This window comes from Sus scrofa, chromosome 16 (genome assembly GCF_000003025.6).
Source record: "Sus scrofa isolate TJ Tabasco breed Duroc chromosome 16, Sscrofa11.1, whole genome shotgun sequence".
In the NCBI taxonomy this organism is placed as follows: Eukaryota; Metazoa; Chordata; class Mammalia; order Artiodactyla; family Suidae; genus Sus; species Sus scrofa.
Genome location: NC_010458.4, coordinates 77,557,364 through 77,562,543, shown reverse-complemented (window position 1 = coordinate 77,562,543; position 5,180 = coordinate 77,557,364). Strand labels below are relative to the sequence as shown.

Sequence of the window (5,180 nt, the reverse complement as noted above, 5' to 3'; positions counted from 1 at the left end):
GAATTAGGAGTTCCCACTGTGGCCCAGCAGGTTAAGAACCTGACCGCGTGTCCGTGAGGATGCAGGTTCGATCCCTGGCTCTGCTCAGTAGGTTAAGGACCCAGCATTGCCGGAAGCTGCAGTGTAGGTCACAGATGCGGCTTAGATGCAGCATTGCTGTGGCTGTGGCAGAGGCCGGCAGCTGCAGCTCTGATTTGACCCCTGGCCAGGGAACTTCCGTATGCTGCAGGTGCAGCCCGAAACAGAAAATAATAAAATAAAATAAAACAAAGGTTTTATGAATGATAAAAATCTCACCATTAACACACTTGGCATTGTTCATAAGAATTTCACAGACCTTCCATGTAATTTCTTTGTGTGCGTCTTGATGGAGTCTTGGTGTAAAGTTTTTGTTGCGACGTTGCTTTTAAAGTGACTTGCGCCGTCTGAAGGCATCACTTGAGCCATCAGGGAGGGGCTGGCGGCACTTTCTCCAAGGCCCGTCCTGCCCCCTGCGGACGCCAGAATGGAGGTCCCACGGCTGGCCTGCAGCCCACTGGTTCCCCGTCCTGACCTTTCATCGCCCCTTTCAAGTGTTTCGCTTTCTGAAAATTCATAAATGGGTTTATCGTGCATCGTTGCCTTTACTTCTGACGTTTCAATACGTCTCCCTGACCCGCTGCAGTTGCTGGCACACGCAATGCTGGTGAATTACTTGCCACAGGCCACACACTTGCACGGGTGTGTTCACAGAATCCTTAGAACCAGGGGGAGATCCTGGACTCGGCGAGGTGGGGGCTGCCTTGTTGTGTTTGGGCTGCCGGGGAGGGATGGTCAGACGCATTTCTGAAGCCCCGGGCCTCTGAGCTTCCGCCAGTGGTTTCTGTCACTGAGCGGAGTCCAAGGCCCCGCCTCCTGGCTGCCGTTTCCTGTTCCTGTCGCTCTGGCTGACAGTCAGAGGCAAGGACAGCAGCGTGAGTGGAAGATTTCTGCCCTGTGTTTTGTGTGTTCGCAAGGAGGCCAGAGTGGTGCTGATACCTGGGGTCCCGAGTTCCCCGGAAACGTGGCAGTCATGGCACCATGTGCTCGAGAAACACAGATGGGAAAGTCCATCCCAGAAGCTGGTAACCGCGGCAGATACAATCAGCTGCAAAGCAAATCGGATGCCACGGCGTTGTCAGCGAGGAGTGTGCCTGCGCCCCGGCTATTCGCTTCAGTAGAAGCAGGTAAATGAGCACCCTGTGTTCTTGGGACACGCGCCTAGTTTCTCTCTTAGAATCGCAGAAACCGAAGTCCTAAAATCATCAGAAACCTCCCCAATGCCTCGGAAAGGGACAGACACTTAGCTAAGGAAATAGGCATCCTTTGAGGTCCTGTTGTGGCTCAGCAGGTTAAGAACCCGACCAGTCTTCATGAGTATGCGGGTTCAATCCCTGGCCTTGCTCAGTGGGTTAAGGATCCGGCATTGCCATGAGCTGTGGTGTAGGTCGCAGACGTGGCTCAGATCAGGTGTGGCTGTGGCTGTGGTGTAGACCAGCAGCTACAGCTCTGATTCAACCCCTAGCCTGGGAACTTCCATATGCCTCAGGGGTGCAGCTCTAAAAAGAAAAAAATTAGGAATTTTATATCATGGGCCTGATATAGACGGGAGTGTTGGGTGTCTCATCGGTCCGCTGTGATCCATGCAAGGCTCCCCAGCACAGGTGTGTGACACAAACGGTTTGCCTTCAACCACCCGCTTAGCCTGGGGCCAGGCTGACGCCACACTGTCACGAAAGGGAGGAAATGGGCCACCAAAGGCCGGGTGGCACCTGCCGCAAGTGCAGCCCGTGCTCACAACCTGACAAACACACGTAACGTGTGCGAAGAAGAGGAAGCGGATGATGTTACAGAGGCGCCTGTACCTCAGGGTGGGGGGGTCTCTCTGAAGACCTCGGAGAACTGTCTTTGTCATCAATTATCCGACTTCGCCCACTCGAAGCACCGCACCTCCTCATCCATAACGCAAAGTTCTGACGGTTTCACATAAAGGGTCAGAAGGAACTGATTCAAATGTCTCTATCACCTGAGACTAGAAGTATTCAAAAAAAAAAAAAAAAAACCTGTCAGTTTCAAGAAAGAGTTGAGCTGTTCTAAAAATTCCAGACCTAGCCAGGCACGTTGGTCCCTCTCAGGCTTTGACTGCATGAAATCATGTCCCTGGGTCTCTGTTCTTTGATATTTGTCACAACACAGGTGCTTCTGAAGCAGGACCTCTGACTGAAGACCCTCCCCCAGCGCTGCCGCCGAGCCCAGCCTCACCCCGGGGTGCTGCACCATGCGGGGGTCTCCGGGTACCTCGGAAGTCATAGCTGTGTGTGCCCAGGAACCCCCTGGTCCCCCAGAGGCCCATGAGGGACCCCCTTTCTTCTCCATGTCAAATGTTGTCACCAGATGCTTTGGACTGAACGTAGGTGCACCCCCCAAATTCACATTTGAGGTGCCCACCCAGTGTGATGGTAGTTGTGGGGGGTGCTTTGGGAGGTGTGGGGTTTAGAGGTCATGAGGGCGGGGCCCCTTGTAGGAAGAGGCACTGAGAGACTGAGCCCAGAGAAGGGGCCTGTCTCAGCCAGAGAGAGGACTCCCTCCAGGAGCCACGTCTGCAGAACCTTGACCTTGGACTCCCAGCCTCTGAAATGTGCCAAATAAACACGTGCTGTTTAAGCCCGCATGCGTGGTATTTGTTTAGTAGCCTGAGTGGATGGAGCAGCAGGACGGGGCCAAGCTGCCCCCCATGTCTGCTTCCCCCACCCCCACCCCACTGCTGGGACCGGAAGTTCTCCAGGCCACGAGGCTTTCTCAGAGGTGACAGCCCTTGGGAAGGGAGGGCTGAGCCCCAGGCTGACCAGCTGCCCTGAAGGCCCTCCTCTCTCACCTGCAGGGCGCCCTTTCTTCCTGGCAACTCATCAAATGAGAGCCCTGGGGGGCCGGGACCGTGAGTGCAGAGCCAGCGGGGTGTCCCTCCTCCAGCCAGGGCCCATTTAGGCCCACGACGCTTCATAACCCAGAGGGACATAGAGCAAAATTGGGAACCATGTGCCCAGACGGGGTTGACCAGGGATGGCAGAGCAGGGCAGGCAGGCAGGTGGCCTCCCCAGAGGAGAGGAGCCCGTTGGTCCGGGTGGACCACAGTCCCCATGCGTCTCAGGGGCCAGGGTGCAGGTAGAACCCGGCGGATGGGTGAGGTCCGCACGTCCTCATTGCTCAGAGGCTGCCGTGGTTTTCCCTCCTGGGAGAAGAGAGAGGTGCGTAGGCAGTGGAGGCGGAGGTGAATTTGGGGGGCAGTGGAAACGAGGCCCAGCTGGCTGAGGAGAAAGACTTCTTACAGGTGCTCGTGGATTCGGTGCCCGTGCTGGGGCCATCTGCACAGGGCATCTGCAGGATGCGCCTGCAAGCCCGCAGGAAGCTTCTGTATGAGACATCGACTTCGGGATCCGCTGGAAGCAACCTGGGATACCGAGATGAGGCCGAGGGCTTCGGCCGGAAGGCTTCCTCGGGGTGGGGCTTCGGGTGGCTCATGAGACAGAGTGGGAACAGGACAGCCTTGGCCTGTGACTGCTCTCCCCTCCCCACACAAGCAGGGCCTGGCCTGGAGCCATCCACCCGCTGTTAACAGGCTCGGTCTTGGTGAAAGATTCCTATTCACTTAGAATGGCACATCTTCTGGCCCTAGGAAGATACGGGGTTTTGACAAGGATAAGGATTTCTACGAGAACACCTGTCTGCCAGCGGAGACCCACAGGTCTCGCTGTGGCCTGTGAACGTTTCCCGGCAACCCTGCTCAGACCTGCTCTCAGAGACTACATAGGCTCTTCTGGAAACAGGATGAGTAAGTGTGTCGGGTGGGTTAGCCAGCAGATGGAAATGTTTGATTTATTTTTATTTTAAAAATTGCCTGCATGTAGCACTGTCTATGCCGTCGAGATCGCATCAGCTTCAAAGCATGGCCTTTCTCTCTCTTGAAAGGGCTGGGAGTACAACATCCATGCACGATTCTCGGGCACAAATTGCTTAACGGGAGGCACATGCAGAGGCTTTGCTGACCCACAGCCAATAACCCAGTGTTCACCAGCCCAGTACGCACAGAACTGAAACTCAGGATAGTTTCTATTCTGATTTAGTCTAATAAAACTCTGCCAAGCAAAGACGTTTGTTTCAGACCATGTTTAGGAAGTGACAACCCTCAACTTGAAAAACCCAAGGTCTTTGCTCAGAAGGAGAGAAAAGTTCACATTAAACGAGAGGAACTTTTCAGAAACAAAACCATTCAGACGAACGTCTGGCAGAAGGGCTCACCTGAAACAGCTGATAGGTTGGATGAAATCTGGTCTCCATGAAATGCTGGTCTCCAGAGCTCGTTTTATTTGTATGGAGAGATAACTCTTAAACTATAAAACGCACCACTTCCAAGTGTACCACCAGCGGCTCTTCGTGTGCCCCGAAGTTGGGCACTGCCATGACTGTCTAACTCCAGGCACGTCCACACCCCACGGAAACCTTACCCGCCTCGTCTTACAGTTAAAACGTGCAGAGGGCCTGAGGGCAGCTACGTGGCCACAACATTGAGACATTTTGAGAATTGTATAAAAGCTCTGAAATAGCAAAATGCTTATAAGAAAATGTACACTGTAGCTCAACCATAAAGAAGAATGAAATCATGCCATTTGCAGCAACATGGAGGGAGCTAGAGATTATTACACTGAGTGAAGTAATCCAGACAAGGGTCTGAAATAGAAGTGCATATGATATTGCTTACCTGTAGAATCTAAAAAAAAAAAAGATGCCCATGAACTTATCTACGGAGCAGAAGAGCAGACTCCCTACAGACACAGAAAATAATCGTACAGTTACCAAAGCGGGGAGCTGGGGGGGGGGAGTGATAAATTAGGAGTTTGGGATCCGCAGATTCATACCGCTGTGTATAAACTAGAGAACAACCAAGATTTGTATATAGCAGAGGGAACTATAGTCAATATCTTTTTTTTGAAACTTGTATAATGATTTTTATTTTTTCCATGATCGCTGGTGTAGAGTGTTCTGTCCATTTTCTACTGCACAGCACGGCGACCCAGCTGCACATACATGGACACATTCCTTTTTCTCCATTATCATGTATATTCAATATCTTAGAATAAACTCTTATAGAAAAGAATAAGAAGGAT

At 52.6% G+C, this 5,180-nt stretch overlaps 1 long non-coding RNA gene across 1 annotated transcript; it reads left to right on the top strand.

The window, feature by feature from the left end:
* Window positions 909-2,687, top strand: LOC110257316. Its single transcript, XR_002339769.1, has 2 exons — window positions 909-1,205; window positions 2,215-2,687. It is a non-coding gene; the product is annotated as an uncharacterized LOC110257316 (long non-coding RNA).